We start from the raw sequence: 25,242 nt of genomic DNA, 5'->3' as shown, positions 1-25,242 counted from the left end.
AGTGACTCAGGTACTGGGAAGGAGTGACTGAATTAATAGGGATGCCGTGCCCGAGCGGGCTTGCGGTGCAGTGACTTAGGGAAATGGGATACAGTGCCTGAGTGAAATGTGATGCACTGACTGAGTTTAATGGGATGCAGTGACTGAATGGAATGGGATGCAGTGACTGAGTGGAATGGGATGCAGTGACTGAGTGAAATGGGATGCAGTGTCTGATTGAAATGGGATGCAGTTAAGAAGTGAAATGAGATGCAGTGACTGATGGAAATTGAATGCAGTGACAGTGTGACATGACCTGCAGTGCCTGATGGAAATGGGATGCAGTTTTTATGGGACATGGGATGCAGTGACTGAGGTCCTGGGAAGGAGTGACTGAGTTAATGGGGAGGCAGTGCCCGAGCGGGCTTGGAGTACAGTGACTGAGGGAAATGGGATACAGTGGCTGAGAGAAATGGGACGCACTGTCTTCGTGAAATGTGATGCAGGAACTGGTGGAAATGGGATGCAGTGACTGATCGAAATGGGACGCAGTGACTGACAGTAATTGGATGGAGTGACGGACGGTAATAGGATGCAGTGACTGAGGGAAACGGGACGCAGTGTCAGAGTGAAATACGATGCAGTCAATGAGTGAAATGGCCGGCAGTGATTGAGTGATGTGGGATGCAGTGACTGAGGGAAATGGGATGCAGTGGCTGAGTAAAATGGGATGCACTGACACTTGGAAATGGGATGCAGTGACTGTTGGAAATGGATTGCAGTGACTGTTGGCAATGGGATGCAGTCACTGTTGGAAATGGGATGCAGTGACTGTGGGAAATGGGATGCAGTGGCTGAGTGAAATGGGATGCACTGACTCTTGGAAATGGGATGCAGTGACTGTTGGAAATGGATTGCAGTGACTGTTGGCAATGGGATGCAGTCACTGTTGGAAATGGGATTGAGTGACTGAGGAAAGGAGATGCACTGATTGTGGGAAATGGGAAGCAGTAACTGAGTGGAATGTGAAGCATTGAATGTGTGAAATGAGATGCAGTGACTGTTTGAAATGGGATGTAGGGGCTGTGTGAACTGGGATACGGTGACTGTGTGAACTGGGATGCAGTGGCTGAGTGAAATGCGATGCAGTGACTTAGGGAAATGAAATGCAGTGTCTGTGGGAAATGGGATGCTGAGACTGAGGGTAATGGGATGCAGTGACTGAGGGTAATGGGATGCAGTGACTGATGGAAATGGAAGCAGTGACTGAGTGAAATGGGATGCAGTGACGGAGGTACTGGGAAGGAGTGACTGAGTTAATAGGGATGCAGTGCCCGAGCGGGCTTGGGGTGCAGTGACTTAGGGAAATGGGATACAGTGCCTGAGTGAAATGTGACGCACTGACTGAGTGAAATGGGATGCAGTGACTGACTGGAATGGGATGCAGTGACTGCGCGAAATGGGATGCAGTGAATGAGTGAAATGAGATGCAGTGACTGTGTGAAATGCGCGCAGTGACTGATAGAAATCGCATACAGTGACTGATGGAACTGGGATGCAGTGACTGACGCAACTGGTATGCGGTGACTTTGTGAACTGGGATGTGGTGACTGTGTGAACTGGGATGCGGTGACTATGTGAACTGGGATGCAGTGGCTGAGTGAAATGGGATGCAGTGGCTGAGTGAAATGGGATGCAGTGGGGAGTGAAATGGGATGCAGTGACTGGTGAAAATGAGATGCAGTGACTAAGGGAAAGAAAATGCAGTGTCTGTGGGAAATGGGATGCTGCGACTGAGGGTAATGGGATGCAGTGACTGATGGAAATGGGATGCAGTGTCTGAGGGAAATGGGATGCTGTGACTGAGCGTACTGTGATGCAGTGACTGAGGGAAATGTGATGCAGTGACTGATGGTCATGGGATGCAGCGACTGAGGGAAATGGCCTGCAGTGACTGAGTGAAATGGGATGCAGTGACTGAGGAAAGGAGATGCAGTGACTGTGGGAAATGGGAAGCGGTGACTGAGTGGAATGTGAAGCATTGAATGAGTGAAATGAGATGCAGTGACTGTTTGAAATGGGATGCAGTGGCTGTGTGAACTGGGATGCGGTGACTGTGTTAACTGGGATGCAGTGGCTGAGTGAAATGCGATGCAGTGACTGAGTGGAATGGGATGCAGTGACTGAGTGAAAAGGGATGCAATGTCTGAGGGAAATGGGATGCAGTGTCTGAGGGAAATGGGATGCTGTGACTGAGCGTACTGTGATGCAGTGACTGAGGGTAATGGGATGTCGTGACTGATGGTAATGGGATGCAGTGACTGAGGGAAATGGGATGCAGTGACTGAGTAAGATGGGTTGCAGTGACTGAGGGAAATGGGATGCATTGTTTGACGGAAATAAGATGCAGTGACTGTTTGAAATGGGATGCAGTGACTGAGGGAAATGGGATGCAGTGACCAAGTGAAATGAGATGCAGTGACTGAGCGAAATGGGATGCAGTATATGTGGGAAGTAGGATGCAATCACTGATTGAAATGAGATGCAGTGGGAAATGGGATACAGTGAGTGTCGGAAATTGAATGCAGCGTCTGTGAGATACGGGAACCAGTGACTGATGGAAATGGGATGCAGTGACTGAGGGAAATGGGATGCAGTGACTGAGTGAGATGGGATGCAGTGTCTGAGTGAGATGGGATGCAGTGTCTGAGTGAGATGGGATGCAGTGTCTGAGTGAAATGGGATGCAGTGTCTGATTGAAATGGGATGCAGTTAATGAGTGAAATGAGATGCAGTGACTGGTGGAAATTGAATGCAGTGACAGAGTGACGTGAGCTGCAGTGCCTGATGGAAATGGGATGCAGTTACTGTGGGACATGGGATGCAGTGACTGAGGTCCTGGGAAGGAGTGACTGAGTTAATAGGGATGCATTGCCCGAGCGGGCTTGGAGTACAGTGACTGAGGGAAATGGGATACAGTGGCTGAGAGAAATGGGATGCACTGTTTTAGTGAAATGGGATGCAGAGGCTGAGTGAAATGGGATGCAGTAACTGGTGGAAATAGAATGCAGTGACTGATCGAAATGGGATGCGGTGACTGACAGTAATTGGATGGAGTGACGGACGGTAATGGGATGGAGTGACTGAGGGAAACGGGACGCAGTGTCAGAGTGAAATGGGATGCAGTCAATGAGTGAAATGGGATGCAGTCAATGAGTGAAATGGCCTGCAGTGATTGAGTGATTTGGGATGCAGTGACTGAGGGAAATGGAATGCAGTGGCTGAGTGAAATGGGATACACTGACTCTTGGAAATGGGATGCAGTGACTTTTGGAAATGGATTGCAGTGACTGTTGGCAATGGGATGCAGTCACTGATGGAAATGGGATGCAGTGACTGTGGGAAATGGGATGCGGTGACTGTTGGAAATGGATTGCAGTGACTGTTGGCAATGGGATGCAGTCACTGTTGGAAATGGGATGCAGTGACTGTGGGAAATGGTATGCAGTGACTGAGGGAAAGGAGATGCAGTGACTGTGGGAAATGGCATACTGTGACTCAGGGTAATGGGATGTAGTGACTGAGGGAAATGGATGCAGTGACTGAGTGAAATGGGATACTGTGACTGAGGAAAGGAGATGCAGTGACTATGGCAAATGGAATGCAGTGACTGAGTGAAATGGGATGCAGTGACTGAGGGTAATGGGATGCAGTGTCTGAGGGAAATGGGATGCTGTGACTGAGCGTACAGTGATGCAGTGACTGAGGGTAATGGGATGTAGTGACTGATGGTAATGGGATGCAGTGACTGAGGGAAATGGCCTGCAGTGACTGAGTGAAATGGGATGCAATGACTGAGGAAAGGAGATGCAGTGACTGTGGGAAATGGGAAGCGGTGACTGAATGGAATGTGAAGCATTGAATGAGTGAAATGAGATGCAGTAACTGTTTGAAATGGGATGCAGTGGCTGTGTGAACTGGGATGCGGTGACTGTGTGAACTGGGATGCGGTGACTGTGTGAACTGGGATGCAGTGGCTGAGTGAAATGCGATACAGTGACTCGGGTACTGGGAAGGAGTGACTGAATTAATAGGGATGCAGTGCCCGAGCGGGCTTGGGGTGCAGTGACTTCGGGAAATGGGATACAGTGCCTGAGTGAAATGTGATGCACTGAGTGAGTGAAATGGGATGCAGTGACTGAGTGGAATGGGATGCAGCGACTGAGTGAAATGCGCGCAGTGACTGATTGAAATCGGATACAGTGACTGATGGAAATGGGATGCAGTGACTGACGGAACTGGGATGCGGTGACTGTGTGAACTGGGATGTGGTGACTGTGTGAACTGGGATGCGGTGACTATGTGAACTGGGATGCAGTGGCGGAGTGAAATGGGATGCAGTGGGGAGTGAAATGGGATGCAGTGACTGGTGGAAATGAGATGCAGAGACTGAGGGAAAGGAAATGCAGTGTCTGTGGGAAATGGGATGCTGCGACTGAGGGTAAAGTGATGCAGTGACTGATGGAAATGGGATGCAGTGACTGACGGAACTGGGAAGCGGTGACTGTGTGAACTGGGATGTGGTGACTATGTGAACTGGGATGCAGTGGCTGAGTGAAATGGGATGCAGTGTCGGAGTGAAATGGGATGCAGTGACTGGTGGAAATGAGATGCAGAGACTTAGGGAAAGGAAATGCAGTGTCTGTGGGAAATGGGATGCTGCGACTGAGGGTAAAGTGATGCAGTGACTGATGGAAACGGATGCAGTGACTGAGTGAAAAGGGATGCAGTGACTGAGTGAAATGCGATGCAGTGACTGAGGTACTGGGAAGGAGTGACTGAATTAATAGGGATGCAGTGCCCGAGCGGGCTTGGGGTGCAGTGACTGAGTGAAATGGGATGCAGTGACTTAAGGAAAGGAAATGCAGTGTCTGTGGGAAATGGGATGCTGCGACTGAGGGAAATGGGATGGAGTGACTGACGGAAATGGGATGCAGTGACTGAACGAAATGGGATGCAGTGACTGAGTGAAATTGGTTGCAGTGACTGAGTGAAATGGGATGCAGTGACTGAGTGAAATGGGATGCAGTGACTGAGTGAAATGGGATGCACTGACTGAGGGGAGTGGGATGCAGTGAGGAGGGAAGTGGGATGCAGTGACTGAGGGAAATGGGATGCACTGACTCAGGGAAATGGGATGCAGTGACTGAGTGAAATGAGATGCAGTGACTGATGGAAATGGTATGCAGTGACTGATGGAAATGGGATGCAGTGTCTGAGGGAAATGGGATGCTGTGACTGAGCGTACTGTGATGCAGTGACTGAGGGTAATGGGATGTAGTGACTGATGGTAATGGGATGCAGTGACTGAGAGAAATGGCCTGCAGTAACTGAGTGAAATGGGATTGAGTGACTGAGGAAAGGAGATGCAGTGACTGTGGGAAATGGGAAGCGGTGACTGAGTGGAATGTGAAGCATTGAATGAGTGAAATGAGATGCAGTGACTGTTTGAAATGGGATGCAGTGGCTGTGTGAACTGGGATGCGGTGACTGTGTTAACTGGGATGCAGTGGCTGAGTGAACTGCGATGCAGTGACTCAGGTACTGGGAAGGAGTGACTGAATCAATAGGGATGCAGTGCCCGAGCGGGCTTGCGGTGCAGTGACTTAGGGAAATGGGATACAGTGCCTGAGTGAAATGTGATGCACTGACTGAGTGAAATGGGATGCAGTGACTGAATGGAATGTGATGCAGTGACTGAGTGGAATGGGATGCAGTGACTGAGTGAAATGGGATGCAGTGTCTGATTGAAATGGGATGCAGTTAAGACGTGAAATGAGATACAGTGACTGATGGAAATTGAATGCAGTGACAGAGTGACATGACCTGCAGTGCCTGATGGAAATGGGATGCAGTTTTTATGGGACATGGGATGCAGTGACTGAGGTCCTGGGAAGGAGTGACTGAGTTAATGGGGAGGCAGTGCCCGAGCGGGCTTGGAGTACAGTGACTGAGGGAAATGGGATACAGTGGCTGAGAGAAATGGGACGCACTGTCTTCGTGAAATGTGATGCAGGAACTGGTGGAAATGGGATGCAGTGACTGATCGAAATGGGACGCAGTGACTGACAGTAATTGGATGGAGTGACGGACGGTAATAGGATGCAGTGACTGAGGGAAACGGGACGCAGTGTCAGAGTGAAATACGATGCAGTCAATGAGTGAAATGGCCGGCAGTGATTGAGTGATGTTGGATGCAGTGACTGTGGGAAATGGGATGCAGTGGCTGAGTGAAATGGGATGCACTGACTCTTGGAAATGGGATGCAGTGACTGTTGGAAATGGATTGCAGTGACTGTTGGCAATGGGATGCAGTCACTGTTGGAAATGGGATGCAGTGACTGTGGGAAATGGGATGCAGTGACTGAGTGAGATGGGATACTGTGACTGAGGAAAGGAGATGCAGTGACTATGGGAAATGGGATGCAGTGACTGAGTGAAATGGGATGCAGTGACTGAGGGTAATGGGATGCAGTGACTGATGGAAATGGGATGCAGTGACTGATGGAAATGGGATGCAGTGACTGAGAGAAATGGCCTGCAGTAACTGAGTGAAATGGGATTGAGTGACTGAGGAAAGGAGGTGCACTGATTGTGGGAAATGGGAAGCAGTGACTGAGTGGAACGTGAAGCATTGAATGTGTGAAATGAGATGCAGTGACTGTTTGAAATGGGATGTAGGGGCTGTGTGAACTGGGATACGGTGACTGTGTGAACAGGGATGCAGTGGCTGAGTGAAATGCGATGCAATGACTGAGTGAAATGAGATGCAGTGACTGAGTGAAATGAGATGCATTGTTTGACGGAAATGAGATGCAGTGACTGAGGGAAATGGGATGCGGTGACTGTGTGAACTGGGATGTGGTGACTGTGTGAACTGGGATGCGGTGACTGTGTGAACTGGGATGCGGTGACTGTGTGAACTGGGATGCGGTGACTATGTGAACTGGGATGCAGTGGCTGAGTGAAATGGGATGCACTGACTCTTGGAAATGGGATGCAGTGACTGTTGGAAATGGATTGCAGTGACTGTTGGCAATGGGATGCAGTCACTGTTGGAAATGGGATTGAGTGACTGAGGAAAGGAGATGCACTGATTGTGGGAAATGGGAAGCAGTAACTGAGTGGAATGTGAAGCATTGAATGTGTGAAATGAGATGCAGTGACTGTTTGAAATGGGATGTAGGGGCTGTGTGAACTGGGATACGGTGACTGTGTGAACTGGGATGCAGTGGCTGAGTGAAATGCGATGCAGTGACTGAGTGAAATGAAATGCAGTGTCTGTGGGAAATGGGATGCTGAGACTGAGGGTAATGGGATGCAGTGACTGAGGGTAATGGGATGCAGTGACTGATGGAAATGGAAGCAGTGACTGAGTGAAATGGGATGCAGTGACGGAGGTACTGGGAAGGAGTGACTGAGTTAATAGGGATGCAGTGCCCGAGCGGGCTTGGGGTGCAGTGACTTAGGGAAATGGGATACAATGCCTGAGTGAAATGTGACGCACTGACTGAGTGAAATGGGATGCAGTGACTGACTGGAATGGGATGCAGTGACTGCGCGAAATGGGATGCAGTGAATGAGTGAAATGAGATGCAGTGACTGAGTGAAATGCGCGCAGTGACTGATAGAAATCGGATACAGTGACTGATGGAACTGGGATGCAGTGACTGACGCAACTGGTATGCGGTGACTTTGTGAACTGGGATGTGGTGACTGTGTGAACTGGGATGCGGTGACTATGTGAACTGGGATGCAGTGGCTGAGTGAAATGGGATGCAGTGGCTGAGTGAAATGGGATGCAGTGGGGAGTGAAATGGGATGCAGTGACTGGTGAAAATGAGATGCAGTGACTAAGGGAAAGAAAATGCAGTGTCTGTGGGAAATGGGATGCTGCGACTGAGGGTAATGGGATGCAGTGACTGATGGAAATGGGATGCAGTGTCTGAGGGAAATGGGATGCTGTGACTGAGCGTACTGTGATGCAGTGACTGAGGGAAATGTGATGCAGTGACTGATGGTAATGGGATGCAGCGACTGAGGGAAATGGCCTGCAGTGACTGAGTGAAATGGGATGCAGTGACTGAGGAAAGGAGATGCAGTGACTGTGGGAAATGGGAAGCGGTGACTGAGTGGAATGTGAAGCATTGAATGAGTGAAATGAGATGCAGTGACTGTTTGAAATGGGATGCAGTGGCTGTGTGAACTGGGATGCGGTGACTGTGTTAACTGGGATGCAGTGGCTGAGTGAAATGCGATGCAGTGACTCAGGTACTGGGAAGGAGTGACTGAATTAATAGGGATGCCGTGCCCGAGCGGGCTTGCTGTGCAGTGACTGAGGGAAATGGGATACAGTCCCTGAGTGAAATGTGATGCACTGACTGAGTGAAATGGGATGCAGTGACTGAATGGAATGGGATGCAGTGACTGAATGGAATGGGATGCAGTGACTGAGTGAAATGGGATGCAGTGTCTGATTGAAATGGGATGCAGTGAAGAAGTCAAATGAGATGCAGTGACTGATGGAAATTGAATGCAGTGACAGAGTGACATAACCTGCAGTGCCTGATGGAAATGGGATGCAGTTTTTATGGGACATGGGATGCAGTGACTGAGGTCCTGGGAAGGAGTGACTGAGTTAATGGGGAGGCAGTGCCCGAGCGGGCTTGGAGTACAGTGACTGAGGGAAATGGGATACAGTGGCTGAGAGAAATGGGACGCACTGTCTTCGTGAAATGGGATGCAGGAACTTGTGGAAATGGGATGCAGTGACTGATCGAAATGGGACGCAGTGACTGACAGTAATTGGATGGAGTGACGGACGGTAATTGGATGCAGTGACTGAGGGAAACGGGACGCAGTGTCAGAGTGAAATACGATGCAGTCAATGAGTGAAATGGCCGGCAGTGATTGAGTGATGTGGGATGCAGTGACTGAGGGAAATGGGATGCAGTGGCTGAGTGAAATGGGATGCACTGACTCTTGGAAATGGGATGCAGTGACTGTTGGAAATGGATTGCAGTGACTGTTGGCAATGGGATGCAGTCACTGTTGGAAATGGGATGCAGTGACTGTGGGAAATGGGATGCAGTGACTGAGTGAGATGGGATACTGTGACTGAGGAAAGGAGATGCAGTGACTATGGGAAATGGGATGCAGTGACTGAGTGAAATGGGATGCAGTGACTGTGGGAAATGGGATGCAGTGACTGATGGAAATGGGATGCAGTGACTGTGGGAAATGGGATGCAGTGACTGATGGAAATGGGATGCAGTGACTGAGTGAAATGGGATGCAATGTCTGAGGGTAATGGGATGCAGTGTCTGAGGGAAATGGGATGCTGTGACTGAGCGTACTGTGATGCAGTGACTGAGGTTAATGGGATGTCGTGACTGATGGTAATGGGATGCAGTGACTGAGAGAAATGGCCTGCAGTAACTGAGTGAAATGGGATTGAGTGACTGAGGAAAGGAGGTGCACTGATTGTGGGAAATGGGAAGCAGTGACTGAGTGGAATGTGAAGCATTGAATGTGTGAAATGAGATGCAGTGACTGTTTGAAATGGGATGTAGGGGCTGTGTGAACTGGGGTACGGTGACTGTGTGAACTGTGATGCAGTGGCTGAGTGAAATGCGATGCAGTGACTGAGTGAAATGGGAAGCAGTGACTGAGTGAAATGAGATGCATTGTTTGACGGAAATGAGATGCAGTGACTGAGGGAAATGGGATGCAGTGACTGAGGGAAATGGGATGCAGTGACCAAGTGAAATGAGATGCAGTGACTGAGCGAAATGGGATGCAGTATATGTGGGAAGTAGGATGCAATCACTGATTGAAATGAGATGCAGTGGGAAATGGGATACAGTGAGTGTCGGAAATTGAATGCAGCGTCTGTGAGATACGGGAACCAGTGACTGATGGAAATGGGATGCAGTGACTGAGGGAAATGGGATGCAGTGACTGAGTGAGATGGGTTGCAGTGTCTGAGTGAGATGGGATGCAGTGTCTGAGTGAAATGGGATGCAGTGTCTGATTGAAATGGGATGCAGTTAATGAGTGAAATGAGATGCAGTGACTGATGGAAATTGAATGCAGTGACAGAATGACGTGAGCTGCAGTGCCTGATGGAAATGGGATGCAGTTACTGTGGGACATGGGATGCAGTGACTGAGGTCCTGGGAAGGAGCGACTGAGTTAATAGGGATGCATTGCCCGAGCGGGCTTGGAGTACAGTGACTGAGGGAAATGGGATACAGTGGCTGAGAAAAATGGGATGCACTGTCTTAGTGAAATGGGATGCAGAGGCTGAGTGAAATGGGATGCAGTAACTGGTGGAAATGGAATGCAGTGACTGATCGAAATGGGATGCGGTGACTGACAGTAATTGGATGGAGTGACGGACGGTAATGGGATGGAGTGACTGAGGGAAACGGGACGCAGTGTCAGAGTGAAATGGGATGCAGTCAATGAGTGAAATGGGATGCAGTCAATGAGTGAAATGGCCTGCAGTGATTGAGTGATTTGGGATGCAGTGACTGAGGGAAATGGAATGCAGTGGCTGAGTGAAATGGGATACACTGACTCTTGGAAATGGGATGCAGTGACTTTTGGAAATGGATTGCAGTGACTGTTGGCAATGGGATGCAGTCACTGATGGAAATGGGATGCAGTGACTGTGGGAAATGGGATGCGGTGACTGTTGGAAATGGATTGCAGTGACTGTTGGCAATGGGATGCAGTCACTGTTGGAAATGGGATGCAGTGACTGTGGGAAATGGTATGCAGTGACTGAGGGAAAGGAGATGCAGTGACTGTGGGAAATGGCATACTGTGACTCAGGGTAATGGGATGTAGTGACTGAGGGAAATGGATGCAGTGACTGAGTGAAATGGGATACTGTGACTGAGGAAAGGAGATGCAGTGACTATGGCAAATGGAATGCAGTGACTGAGTGAAATGGGATGCAGTGACTGAGGGTAATGGGATGCAGTGTCTGAGGGAAATGGGATGCTGTGACTGAGCGTACAGTGATGCAGTGACTGAGGGTAATGGGATGTAGTGACTGATGGTAATGGGATGCAGTGACTGAGGGAAATGGCCTGCAGTGACTGAGTGAAATGGGATGCAATGACTGAGGAAAGGAGATGCAGTGACTGTGGGAAATGGGAAGCGGTGACTGAATGGAATGTGAAGCATTGAATGAGTGAAATGAGATGCAGTAACTGTTTGAAATGGGATACAGTGGCTGTGTGAACTGGGATGCGGTGACTGTGTGAACTGGGATGCAGTGACTGTGTGAACTGGGATGCAGTGGCTGAGTGAAATGCGATACAGTGACTCGGGTACTGGGAAGGAGTGACTGAATTAATAGGGATGCAGTGCCCGAGCGGGCTTGGGGTGCAGTGACTTAGGGAAATGGGATACAGTCCCTGAGTGAAATGTGATGCACTGAGTGAGTGAAATGTGATGCACTGAGTGAGTGAAATGGGATGCAGTGACTGAGTGGAATGGGATGCAGCGACTGAGTGAAATGCGCGCAGTGACTGATTGAAATCGGATACAGTGACTGATGGAAATGGGATGCAGTGACTGACGGAACTGGGATGCGGTGACTGTGTGAACTGGGATGTGGTGACTGTGTGAACTGGGATGTGGTGACTGTGTGAACTGGTATGCGGTGACTATGTGAACTGGGATGCAGTGGCTGAGTGAAATGGGATGCAGTGGCTGAGTGAAATGGGATGCAGTGGGGAGTGAAATGGGATGCAGTGACTGGTGGAAATGAGATGCAGTTAATGAGTGAAATGAGATGCAGTGACTGATGGAAATTGAATGCAGTGACAGAATGACGTGAGCTGCAGTGCCTGATGGAAATGGGATGCAGTTACTGTGGGACATGGGATGCAGTGACTGAGGTCCTGGGAAGGAGCGACTGAGTTAATAGGGATGCATTGCCCGAGCGGGCTTGGAGTACAGTGACTGAGTGAAATGGGATGCAGTGACTTAAGGAAAGGAAATGCAGTGTCTGTGGGAAATGGGATGCTGCGACTGAGGGAAATGGGATGGAGTGACTGACGGAAATGGGATGCAGTGACTGAACGAAATGGGATGCAGTGACTGAGTGAAATTGGTTGCAGTGACTGAGTGAAATGGGATGCAGTGACTGAGTGAAATGGGATGCACTGACTGAGGGAAGTGGGATGCAGTGACTGAGGGAAGTGGGATGCAGTGACTGAGGGAAATGGGATGCAGTGACTCAGGGAAATGGGATGCAGTGACTGAGTGAAATGAGATGCACTGACTGATGGAAATGGTATGCAGTGACTGATGGAAATGGGATGCAGTGACTGAGGGAAATGGGATGCTGTGACTGAGCGTACTGTGATGCAGTGACTGAGGGTAATGGGATGTAGTGACTGATGGTAATGGGATGCAGTGACTGAGGGAAATGGCCTGCAGTGACTGAGTGAAATGGGATGCAGTGACTGAGGAAAGGAGATCCAGTGACTGTGGGAAATGGGAAGCGGTGACTGAGTGGAATGTGAAGCATTGAATGAGTGAAATGAGATGCAGTGACTGTTTGAAATGGGATGCAGTGGCTGTGTGAACTGGGATGCGGTGACTGTGTTAACTGGAATGCAGTGGCTGAGTGAAATGCGATGCAGTGACTCAGGTACTGGGAAGGAGTGACTGAATTAATAGGGATGCAGTGCCTGAGCGGGCTTGCGGTGCAGTGACTTAGGGAAATGGGATACAGTGCCTGAGTGAAATGTGATGCACTGACTGAGTGAAATGGGATGCAGTGACTGAATGGAATGGGATGCAGTGACTGAGTGGAATGGGATGCAGTGTCTGATTGAAATGGGATGCAGTTAAGACGTGAAATGAGATGCAGTGACTGATGGAAATTGAATGCAGTGACAGAGTGACATGACCTGCAGTGCCTGATGGAAATGGGATGCAGTTTTTATGGGACATGGGATGCAGTGACTGAGGTCCTGGGAAGGAGTGACTGAGTTAATGGGGAGGCAGTGCCCGAGCGGGCTTGGAGTACAGTGACTGAGGGAAATGGGATACAGTGGCTGAGAGAAATGGGACGCACTGTCTTCGTGAAATGGGATGCAGGAACTGGTGGAAATGGGATGCAGTGACTGATCGAAATGGGACGCAGTGACTGACAGTAATTGGATGGAGTGACGGACGGCAATAGGATGCAGTGACTGAGGGAAACGGGACGCAGTGTCAGAGTGAAATACGATGCAGTCAATGAGTGAAATGGCCGGCAGTGATTGAGTGATGTTGGATGCGTTGACTGAGGGAAATGGGATGCAGTGGCTGAGTGAAATGGGATGCACTGACTCTTGGAAATGGGATGCAGTGACTGTTGGAAATGGATTGCAGTGACTGTTGGCAATGGGATGCAGTCACTGTTGGAAATGGGATGCAGTGACTGTGGGAAATGGGATGCAGTGGCTGAGTGAAATGGGATGCACTGACTCTTGGAAATGGGATGCAGTGACTGTTGGAAATGGATTGCAGTGACTGTTGGCAATGGGATGCAGTCACTGTTGGAAATGGGATGCAGTGACTGTGGGAAATGGGATGCAGTGACTGAGTGAGATGGGATACTGTGACTGAGGAAAGGAGATGCAGTGACTATGGGAAATGGGATGCAGTGACTGAGTGAAATGGGATGCAGTGACTGAGGGTAATGGGATGCAGTGACTGATGGAAATGGGATGCAGTGACTGATGGAAATGGGATGCAGTGTCTGAGGGAAATGGGATGCAGTGTCTGAGGGAAATGGGATGCTGTGACTGAGCGTACTGTGATGCAGTGACTGAGGGTAATGGGATGTCGTGACTGATGGTAATGGGATGCAGTGACTGAGAGAAATGGCCTGCAGTAACTGAGTGAAATGGGATTGAGTGACTGAGGAAAGGAGGTGCACTGATTGTGGGAATAGGGAAGCAGTGACTGAGTGGAATGTGAAGCATTGAATGTGTGAAATGAGATGCAGTGACTGTTTGAAATGGGATGTAGGGGCTGTGTGAACTGGGATTCGGTGACTGTGTGAACTGGGATGCAGTGGCTGAGTGAAATGCGATGCAGTGACTGAGTGAAATGAGATGCCGTGACTGAGTGAAATGAGATGCATTGTTTGACGGAAATGAGATGCAGTGACTGAGGGAAATGGGATGCAGTGACTGAGGGAAATGGGATGCAGTGACCAAGTGAAATGAGATGCAGTGACTGAGCGAAATGGGATGCAGTATATGTGGGAAGTAGGATGCAATCACTGATTGAAATGAGATGCAGTGGGAAATGGGATACAGTGAGTGTCGGAAATTGAATGCAGCGTCTGTGAGATACGGGAACCAGTGACTGATGGAAATGGGATGCAGTGACTGAGGGAAATGGGATGCAGTGACTGAGTGAGATGGGATGCAGTGTCTGAGTGAAATGGGATGCAGTGTCTGATTGAAATGGGATGCAGTTAATGAGTGAAATGAGATGCAGTGACTGATGGAAATTGAATGCAGTGACAGAGTGACGTGAGCTGCAGTGCCTGATGGAAATGGGATGCAGTTACTGTGGGACATGGGATGCAGTGACTGAGGTCCTGGGAAGGAGTGACTGAGTTAATAGGGATGCATTGCCCGAGCGGGCTTGGAGTACAGTGACTGAGGGAAATGGGATACAGTGGCTGAGAGAAATGGGATGCACTGTCTTAGTGAAATGGGATGCAGAGGCTGAGTGAAATGGGATGCAGTAACTGGTGGAAATGGAATGCAGTGACTGATCGAAATGGGATGCGGTGACTGACAGTAATTGGATGGAGTGACGGACGGTAATGGGATGGAGTGACTGAGGGAAACGGGACGCAGTGTCAGAGTGAAATGGGATGCAGTCAATGAGTGAAATGGGATGCAGTCAATGAGTGAAATGGCCTGCAGTGATTGAGTGATTTGGGATGCAGTGACTGAGGGAAATGGAATGCAGTGGCTGAGTGAAATGGGATACACTGACTCTTGGAAATGGGATGCAGCGACTTTTGGAAATGGATTGCAGTGACTGTTGGCAATGGGATGCAGTCACTGATGGAAATGGGATGCGGTGACTGTTGGAAATGGATTGCAGTGACTGTTGGCAATGGGATGCAGTCACTGTTGGAAATGGGATGCAGTGACTGTGGGAAATGGTATGCAGTGACTGAGGGAAAGGAGATGCAGTGACTGTGGGAAATGGCATACTGTGACTCAGGGTAATGGGATGTAGTGACTGAGGGAAATGGATGCAGTGACTGAGTGAAATGGGATACTGTGACTGAGGAAAGGAGATGCAGTGACTATGGCAAATGGAATGCAGTGACTGAGTGAAATGGGATGCAGTGACTGAGGGTAATGGGATGCAGTGTCTGAGGGAAATGGGATGCTGTGACTGAGCGTACAGTGATGCAGTGACTGAGGGTAATGGGATGTAGTGACTGATGGTAATGGGATGCAGTGACTGAGGGAAATGGCCTGCAGTGACTGAGTGAAATGGGATGCAATGACTGAGGAAAGGAGATGCAGTGACTGTGGGAAATGGGAAGCGGTGACTGAATGGAATGTGAAGCATTGAATGAGTGAAATGAGATGCAGTAACTGTTTGAAATGGGATGCAGTGGCTGTGTGAACTGGGATGCGGTGACTGCGTGAACTGGGATGCGGTGACTGTGTGAACTGGGATGCAGTGGCTGAGTGAAATGCGATAAAGTGACTCGGGTACTGGGAAGGAGTGACTGAATTAATAGGGATGCAGTGCCCGAGCGGGCTTGGGGTGCAGTGACTTAGGGAAATGGGATACAGTGCCTGAGTGAAATGGGATGCAGTGACTGAGTGGAATGGGATGCAGCGACTGAGTGAAATGCGCGCAGTGACTGATTGAAATCGGATACAGTGACTGATGGAAATGGGATGCAGTGACGGACGGAACTGGGATGCGGTGACTGTGTGAACTGGGATGTGGTGACTGTGTGAACTGGGATGTGGTGACTGTGTGAACTGGGATGCGGTGACTGTGTGAACTGGGATGCGGTGACTATGTGAACTGGGATGCAGTGGCCGAGTGAAATGGGATGCAGTGGCTGAGTGAAATGGGATGCAGTGGGGAGTGAAATGGGATGCAGTGACTGGTGGAAATGAGATGCAGAGACTTAGGGAAAGGAAATGCAGTGACTGTGGGAAATGGGATGCTGCGACTGAGGGTAAAGTGATGCAGTGACTGATGGAAACGGATGCAGTGACTGAGTGAAAAGGGATGCAGTGACTGAGTGAAATGCGATGCAGTGACTGAGGTACTGGGAAGGAGTGACTGAATTAATAGGGATGCAGTGCCCGAGCGGGCTTGGGGTGCAGTGACTGAGTGAAATGGGATGCAGTGACTTAAGGAAAGGAAATGCAGTGTCTGTGGGAAATGGGATGGAGTGACTGACGGAAATGGGATGCAGTGACTGAACGAAATGGGTTGCAGTGACTGAGTGAAATGGGATGCAGTGACTGAGTGAAATGGGATGCACTGACTGAGGGAAGTGGGATGCAGTGACTGAGGGAAGTGGGATGCAGTGACTGAGGGAAGTGGGATGCAGTGACTGAGGGAAATGGGATGCAGTGACTCAGGGAAATGGGATGCAGTGACTGAGTGAAATGAGATGCAGTGACTGATGGAAATGGTATGCAGTGACTGATGGAAATGGGATGCAGTGTCTGAGGGAAATGGGATGCTGTGACTGAGCGTACTGTGATGCAGTGACTGAGGGTAATGGGATGCAGTGACTGATGGTAATGGGATGCAGTGACTGAGGGAAATGGCCTGCAGTGACTGAGTGAAATGGGATGCAGTGACTGAGTAAAGGAGATGCAGTGACTGTGGGAAATGGGAAGCGGTGACTGAGTGGAATGTGAAGCATTGAATGAGTGAAATGAGATGCAGTGACTGTCTGAAATGGGATGCAGTGGCTGTGTGAACTGGGATGCGGTGACTGTGTTAACTGGGATGCAGTGGCTGAGTGAAATGCGATGCAGTGAGTCAGGTACTGGGAAGGAGTGACTGAATTAATAGGGATGCAGTGCCCGAGCGGGCTTGCGGTGCAGTGACTTAGGGAAATGGGATACAGTGCCTGAGTGAAATGTGATGCACTGACTGAATGAAATGGGATGCAGTGACTGAATGGAATGGGATGCAGTGACTGAGTGGAATGGGATGCAGTGACTGAGTGAAATGGGATGCAGTGTCTGATTGAAATGGGATGCAGTTAAGAAGTGAAATGAGATGCAGTGACTGATGGAAATTGAATGCAGTGACAGAGTGACATGACCTGCAGTGCCTGATGGAAATGGGATGCAGCTTTTATGGGACATGGGATGCAGTGACTGATGTCCTGGGAAGGAGTGACTGAGTTAATGGGGAGGCAGTGCCCGAGCGGGCTTTGAGTACAGTGACTGAGGGAAATGGGATACAGTGGCTGAGAGAAATGGGACGCACTGTCTTCGTGAAATGGGATGCAGGAACTGGTGGAAATGGGATGCAGTGACTGAGCGAAATGGGACGCAGTGACTGACAGTAATTGGATGGAGTGACGGACGGTAATAGGATGCAGTGACTGAGGGAAACGGGACGTAGTGTCAGAGTGAAATACGATGCAGTCAATGAGTGAAATGGCCGGCAGTGATTGAGTGATGTGGGATGCAGTGACTGAGGGAAATGGGATGCAGTGGCTGAGTGAAATGGGATGCACTGACTCTTGGAAATGGGATGCAGTGACTGTTGGAAATGGATTGCAGTGACTGTTGGCAATGGGATGCAGTCACTGTTGGAAATGGGATGCAGTGACTGTGGGAAATGGGATGCAGTGGCTGAGTGAAATGGGATGCACTGACTCTTGGAAATGGGATGCTTTGACTGTTGGAAATGGATTGCAGTGACTGTTGGCAATGGGATGCAGTCACTGTTGGAAATGGGATGCAGTGACTGTGGGAAATGGCATACTGTGACTTAGGGTAATGGGATGTAGTGACTGAGGGGAATGGGATGCAGTGACTGAGTGAAATGGGATACTGTGACTGAGGAAAGGAGATGCAGTGACTATGGGAAATGGGATGCAGTGACTGAGTGAAATGGTTTGCAGTGACTGTGGGTAATGGGATGCAGTGACTGATGGAAATGGGATGCAGTGACTGTTGGAAATGGGATGCAGTGTCTGAGGGAAATGGGATGCAGTGTCTGAGGGAAATGGGATGCTGTGACTGAGCGTACTGTGATGCAGTGACTGAGGGTAATGGGATGTAGTGACTGATGGTAATGGGATGCAGTGACTGAGAGAAATGGCCTGCAGTAACTGAGCGAAATGGGATTGAGTGACTGAGGAAAGGGGATGCACTGATTGTGGGAAATGGGAAGCAGTGACTGAGTGGAATGTGAAGCATTGAATGTGTGAAATGAGATGCAGTGACTGTTTGAAATGGGATGTAGGGGCAGTGTGAACTGGGATACGGTGACTGTGTGAACTGGGATGCAGTGGCTGAGTGAAATGCGATGCACTGACTTATTGAAATGAAATGCAGTGTCTGTGGGAAATGGGATGCTGAGACTGAGGGTAATGGGATGCAGTGACTGAGGGTAATGGGATGCAGTGACTGTTGGAAATTGAAGAAGTGACTGAGTGAAATGGGATGCAGTGACGGAGGTACTGGGAAGGAGTGACTGAGTTAATAGGGATGCAGTGCCCGAGCGGCTTGGGGTGCAGTGACTTAGGGAAATGGGATACAGTGCCTGAGTGAAATGTGACGCACTGACTGAGTGAAATGGGATGCAGTGACTGACTGGAATGGGATGCAGTGACTGCGCGAAATGGAATGCAGTGACTGCGCGAAATGGGATGCAGTGAATGAGTGAAATGAGATGCAGTGACTGTGTGAAATGCGCGCAGTGACTGATAGAAATCGCATACAGTGACTGAGGGAAGTGGGATGCAGTGACTGAGGGAAGTGGGATGCAGTGACTGAGGGAAATGGGATGCAGTGACTCAGGGAAATGGGATGCAGTGACTGAGTGAAATGAGATGCAGTGACTGATGGAAATGGTATGCAGTGACTGATGGAAATGGGATGCAGTGTCTGAGGGAAATGGGATGCTGTGACTGAGCGTACTGTGATGCAGTGACTGAGGGTAATGGGATGCAGTGACTGATGGTAATGGGATGCAGTGACTGAGGGAAATGGCCTGCAGTGACTGAGTGAAATGGGATGCAGTGACTGAGGAAAGGAGATGCAGTGACTGTGGGAAATGGGAAGCGGTGACTGAGTGGAATGTGAAGCATTGAATGAGTGAAATGAGATGCAGTGACTGTTTGAAATGGGATGCAGTGGCTGTGTGAACTGGGATGCGGTGACTGTGTTAACTGGGATGCAGTGGCTGAGTGAAATGCGATGCAGTGACTCAGGTACTGGGAAGGAGTGACTGAATTAATAGGGATGCCGTGCCCGAGCGGGCTTGCGGTGCAGTGACTTAGGGAAATGGGATACAGTGCCTGAGTGAAATGTGATGCACTGACTGAGTGAAATGGGATGCAGTGACTGAATGGAATGTGATGCAGTGACTGAGTGGAATGGGATGCAGTGACGGAGTGAAATGGGATGCAGTGTCTGATTGAAATGGGATGCAGTTAAGAAGTGAAATGAGATGCAGTGACTGATGGAAATTGAATGCAGTGACAGAGTGACATGACCTGCAGTGCCTGATGGAAATGGGATGCAGCTTTTATGGGACATGGGATGCAGTGACTGAGGTCCTGGGAAGGAGTGACTGAGTTAATGGGGAGGCAGTGCCCGAGCGGGCTTGGAGTACAGTGACTGTGGGAAATGGGATACAGTGGCTGAGAGAAATGGGACGCACTTTCTTCGTGAAATGGGATGCAGGAACTGGTGGAAATGGGATGCAGTGACTGATCGAAATGGGACGCAGTGACTGACAGTAATTGGATGGAGTGACGGACGGTAATAGGATGCAGTGACTGAGGGAAACGGGACGCAGTGTCAGAGTGAAATACGATGCAGTCAATGAGTGAAATGGCCGGCAGTGATTGAGTGATGTGGGATGCAGTGACTGAGGGAAATGGGATGCAGTGGCTGAGTGAAATGGGATGCACTGACTCTTGGAAATGGGATGCAGTGACTGTTGGAAATGGATTGCAGTGACTGTTGGCAATGGGATGCAGTCACTGTTGGAAATGGGATTGAGTGACTGAGGAAAGCAGATGCACTGATTGTGGGAAATGGGAAGCAGTGACTGAGTGGAATGTGAAGCATTGAATGTGTGAAATGAGATGCAGTGACTGTTTGAAATGGGATTTAGGGGCTGTGTGGACTGGGATACGGTGACTGTGTGAACTGGGATGCAGTGGCTGAGTGAAATGAGATGCAGTGACTTAGGGAAATGAAATGCAGTGTCTGTGGGAAATGGGATGCTGAGACTGAGGGTAATGGGATGCAGTGACTGAGGGTAATGGGATGCAGTGACTGATGGAAATGGAAGCAGTGACTGAGTGAAATGGGATGCAGTGACGGAGGTACTGGGAAGGAGTGACTGAGTTAATAGGGATGCAGTGCCCGAGCGGGCTTGGGGTGCAGTGACTTAGGGAAATGGGATACAGTGCCTGAGTGAAATGTGACGCACTGACTGAGTGAAATGGGATGCAGTGACTGACTGGAATGGGATGCAGTGACTGCGCGAAATGGGATGCAGTGAATGAGTGAAATGAGATGCAGTGACTGAGTGAAATGCGCGCAGTGACTGATAGAAATCGGATACAGTGACTGATGGAACTGGGATGCAGTGACTGACGGAACTGGTATGCGGTGACTTTGTGAACTGGGATGTGGTGACTGTGTGAACAGGGATGCGGTGACTATGTGAACTGGGATGCAGTGGCTGAGTGAAATGGGATGCAGTGGGGAGTGAAATGGGATGCAGTGACTGGTGAAAATGAGATGCAGTGACTAAGGGAAAGAAAATGCAGTGTCTGTGGGAAATGGGATGCTGCGTCTGAGGGTAATGGGATGCAGTGACTGATGGAAATGGGATGCAGTGTCTGAGGGAAATGGGATGCTGTGACTGAGCGTACTGTGATGCAGTGACTGAGGGTAATGGGATGTAGTGACTGATGGTAATGGGATGCAGTGACTGAGGGAAATGGCCTGCAGTGACTGAGTGAAATGGGATGCAGTGACTGAGTAAAGGAGATGCAGTGACTGTGGGAAATGGGAAGCGGTGACTGAGTGGAATGTGAAGCATTGAATGAGTGAAATGATATGCAGTGACTGTCTGAAATGGGATGCAGTGGCTGTGTGAACTGGGATGCGGTGACTGTGATAACTGGGATGCAGTGGCTGAGTGAAATGCGATGCAGTGAGTCAGGTACTGGGAAGGAGTGACTGAATTAATAGGGATGCAGTGCCCGAGCGGGCTTGCGGTGCAGTGACTTAGGGAAATGGGATACAGTGCCTGAGTGAAATGTGATGCACTGACTGAGTGAAATGGGATGCAGTGACTGAATGGAATGGGATGCAGTGACTGAGTGGAATGGGATGCAGTGACTGAGTGAAATGGGATGCAGTGTCTGATTGAAATGGGATGCAGTTAAGAAGTGAAATGAGATGCAGTGACTGATGGAAATTGAATGCAGTGACAGAGTGACATGACCTGCAGTGCCTGATGGAAATGGGATGCAGCTTTTATGGGACATGGGATGCAGTGACTGATGTCCTGGGAAGGAGAGACTGAGTTATTGGGGAGGCAGTGCCCGAGCGGGCTTTGAGTACAGTGACTGAGGGAAATGGGATACAGTGGCTGAGAGAAATGGGACGCACTGTCTTCGTGAAATGGGATGCAGGAACTGGTGGAAATGGGATGCAGTGACTGAGCGAAATGGGACGCAGTGACTGACAGTAATTGGATGGAGTGACGGACGGTAATAGGATGCAGTGACTGAGGGAAACGGGACGCAGTGTCAGAGTGAAATACGATGCAGTCAATGAGTGAAATGGCCGGCAGTGATTGAGTGATGTGGGATGCAGTGACTGAGGGAAATGGGATGCAGTGGCTGAGTGAAATGGGATGCACTGACTCTTGGAAATGGGATGCAGTGACTGTTGGAAATGGATTGCAGTGACTGTTGGCAATGGGATGCAGTCACTGTTGGAAATGGGATGCAGTGACTGTGGGAAATGGGATGCAGTGGCTGAGTGAAATGGGATGCACTGACTCTTGGAAATGGGATGCTTTGACTGTTGGAAATGGATTGCAGTGACTGTTGGCAATGGGATGCAGTCACTGTTGGAAATGGGATGCAGTGACTGTGGGAAATGGCATACTGTGACTTAGGGTAATGGGATGTAGTGACTGAGGGGAATGGGATGCAGTGACTGAGTGAAATGGGATACTGTGACTGAGGAAAGGAGATGCAGTGACTATGGGAAATGGGATGCAGTGACTGAGTGAAATGGTTTGCAGTGACTGTGGGTAATGGGATGCAGTGACTGATGGAAATGGGATGCAGTGACTGTTGGAAATGGGATGCAGTGTCTGAGGGAAATGGGATGCAGTGTCTGAGGGAAATGGGATGCTGTGACTGAGCGTACTGTGATGCAGTGACTGAGGGTAATGGGATGTAGTGACTGATGGTAATGGGATGCAGTGACTGAGAGAAATGGCCTGCAGTAACTGAGTGAAATGGGATTGAGTGACTGAGGAAAGGAGATGCACTGATTGTGGGAAATGGGAAGCAGTGACTGAGTGGAATGTGAAGCATTGAATGTGTGAAATGAGATGCAGTGACTGTTTGAAATGGGATGTAGGGGCAGTGTGAACTGGGATACGGTGACTGTGTGAACTGGGATGCAGTGGCTGAGTGAAATGCGATGCAGTGACTTATTGAAATGAAATGCAGTGTCTGTGGGAAATGGGATGCTGAGACTGAGGGTAATGGGATGCAGTGACTGAGGGTAATGGGATGCAGTGACTGTTGGAAATTGAAGAAGTGACTGAGTGAAATGGGATGCAGTGACGGAGGTACTGGGAAGGAGTGACTGAGTTAATAGGGATGCAGTGCCCGAGCGGCTTGGGGTGCAGTGACTTAGGGAAATGGGATACAGTGCCTGAGTGAAATGTGACGCACTGACTGAGTGAAATGGGATGCAGTGACTGACTGGAATGGGATGCAGTGACTGCGCGAAATGGGATGCAGTGAATGAGTGAAATGAGATGCAGTGACTGTGTGAAATGCGCGCAGTGACTGATAGAAATCGCATACAGTGACTGATGGAACTGGGATGCAGTGACTGACGCAACTGGTATGCGGTGACTTTGTGAACTGGGATGTGGTGACTGTGTGAACTGGGATGCGGTGACTATGTGAACTGGGATGCAGTGGCTGAGTGAAATGGGATGCAGTGGCTGAGTGAAATGGGATGCAGTGGGGAGTGAAATGGGATGCAGTGACTGGTGAAAATGAGATGCAGTGACTAAGGGAAAGAAAATGCAGTGTCTGTGGGAAATGGGATGCTGCGACTGAGGGTAATGGGATTCAGTGACTGATGGAAATGAGATGCAGTCACTGATGGAAATGGGATGCAGTGACTGTGGGAAATGGGATGCGGTGACTGTTGGAAATGGATTGCAGTGATTGTTGGCAATGGGATGCAGTCACTGTTGGAAATGGGATGCAGTGACTGTGGGAAATGGTATGCAGTGACTGAGGGAAAGGAGATGCAGTGACTGTGGGAAATGGCATACTGTGACTCAGGGTAATGGGATGTAGTGACTGAGGGAAATGGATGCAGTGACTGAGTGAAATGGGATACTGTGACTGAGGAAAGGAGATGCAGTGACTATGGCAAATGGAATGCAGTGACTGAGTGAAATGGGATGCAGTGACTGAGGGTAATGGGATGCAGTGTCTGAGGGAAATGGGATGCTGTGACTGAGCGTACAGTGATGCAGTGACTGAGGGTAATGGGATGTAGTGACTGATGGTAATGGGATGCAGTGACTGAGGGAAATGGCCTGCAGTGACTGAGTGAAATGGGATGCAATGACTGAGGAAAGGAGATGCAGTGACTGTGGGAAATGGGAAGCGGTGACTGAATGGAATGTGAAGCTTTGAATGAGTGAAATGAGATGCAGTAACTGTTTGAAATGGGATGCAGTGGCTGTGTGAACTGGGATGCGGTGACTGCGTGAACTGGGATGCGGTGACTGTGTGAACTGGGATGCAGTGGCTGAGTGAAATGCGATAAAGTGACTCGGGTACTGGGAAGGAGTGACTGAATTAATAGGGATGCAGTGCCCGAGCGGGCTTGGGGTGCAGTGACTTAGGGAAATGGGATACAGTGCCTGAGTGAAATGGGATGCAGTGACTGAGTGGAATGGGATGCAGCGACTGAGTGAAATGCGCGCAGTGACTGATTGAAATCGGATACAGTGACTGATGGAAATGGGATGCAGTGACGGACGGAACTGGGATGCGGTGACTGTGTGAACTGGGATGCGGTGACTGTGTGAACTGGGATGTGGTGACTGTGTGAACTGGGATGCGGTGACTGTGTGAACTGGGATGCGGTGACTATGTGAACTGGGATGCAGTGGCCGAGTGAAATGGGATGCAGTGGCTGAGTGAAATGGGATGCAGTGGGGAGTGAAATGGGATGCAGTGACTGGTGGAAATGAGATGCAGAGACTTAGGGAAAGGAAATGCAGTGACTGTGGGAAATGGGATGCTGCGACTGAGGGTAAAGTGATGCAGTGACTGATGGAAACGGATGCAGTGACTGAGTGAAAAGGGATGCAGTGACTGAGTGAAATGCGATGCAGTGACTGAGGTACTGGGAAGGAGTGACTGAATTAATAGGGATGCAGTGCCCGAGCGGGCTTGGGGTGCAGTGACTGAGTGAAATGGGATGCAGTGACTTAAGGAAAGGAAATGCAGTGTCTGTGGGAAATGGGATGGAGTGACTGACGGAAATGGGATGCAGTGACTGAACGAAATGGGATGCAGTGACTGAGTGAAATAGGTTGCAGTGACTGAGTGAAATGGGATGCAGTGACTGAGTGAAATGGGATGCACTGACTGAGGGAAGTGGGATGCAGTGACTGAGGGAAGTGGGA

Source organism: Stegostoma tigrinum, chromosome 27, assembly GCF_030684315.1.
Source record: "Stegostoma tigrinum isolate sSteTig4 chromosome 27, sSteTig4.hap1, whole genome shotgun sequence".
Lineage (NCBI taxonomy): Eukaryota > Metazoa > Chordata > Chondrichthyes > Orectolobiformes > Stegostomatidae > Stegostoma > Stegostoma tigrinum.
This window is presented reverse-complemented; position numbering follows the sequence as displayed.